Source organism: Pecten maximus, chromosome 5 (assembly GCF_902652985.1).
Source record: "Pecten maximus chromosome 5, xPecMax1.1, whole genome shotgun sequence".
Lineage (NCBI taxonomy): Eukaryota > Metazoa > Mollusca > Bivalvia > Pectinida > Pectinidae > Pecten > Pecten maximus.
Window position 1 is genome coordinate 35,608,957 of NC_047019.1, and position 897 is coordinate 35,609,853.

Genomic DNA, 897 nt, shown 5'->3' on the forward strand with positions numbered 1-897 from the left:
GCAGCTTGCTTCTAACGAGAACAGCCTACGGGAAAGCCCAGACCTCAGTTTGTTTTAAGAATGTATGACTTTTACAATTTCGGGTTTCCAGATATCTTATTGATAACAAAAATCCAGAAAAGTTGTTGATAGATAGCTAAAAGGCGGAATAAAGCCCGATAAATAGTTAAAATGACAAGACAACAGGGGCTTGGTACCCAACCAATGGTCCATCAGCTTCATGAAGCCCGGTGGAATTATATCATATCTATAGTTCTATTATATATATAATGTGGACCGTGAGTTGGGGATTCGTGTAATGTCCCTATGACAGGTCCCTGTGTCTATACTTACAATTTGTTGGGCGTGCAGTGTATAAACATATAACTAAGGTGCGACATTTAAAACATTTTTTTTTTTAATTTTCGATGTTGTCAGTTTTTTGGGTTTTTTTTTTGTTTTTTGTAATAAATAAAAAGCAAAAATCAGGAGAAGTTGTAAAAATACCTTCCCAAGCGGGGAATCGAACCCCGGCCGCCGCGGTGAGAGCGCGGAATCCTAACCACTAGACCACTTGGGACATGCAGTTATGCACGTGTACGGAAAACACGGTTCCTGTACCAATCTCACTCTGTCAAAAAATATATTTTAGTTCTAGTGATGAGCCGTTTTACAGCTTTATTGTTATCATTTAATTACATAAACACACACACATATAAACATGTATGTAAGTATCATATGAATGTTACCGTCTTGTTTGTTTAGTGTTGTGAGGGACCGCCATACCCCGGTATACATAGCCACGGACGTGTATTAGATTCTGGTTACATAAACCCTTTGTTTAGCCAAGGACGTGTATAAGATTCTGGTTAGTATATGTCCGTGATTAAGCATTCATGTATTTTTTTCTGATCATGC

General features: G+C 38.1%; 1 non-coding gene across 1 annotated transcript; it reads right to left on the minus strand.

Moving 5' to 3' along the window:
• Positions 1-487: 487 nt before the first annotated feature.
• Trnae-cuc lies at positions 488-559 on the minus strand. The gene has a single exon. It is a non-coding gene; the product is annotated as a tRNA-Glu (tRNA).
• Positions 560-897: the final 338 nt, after the last annotated feature.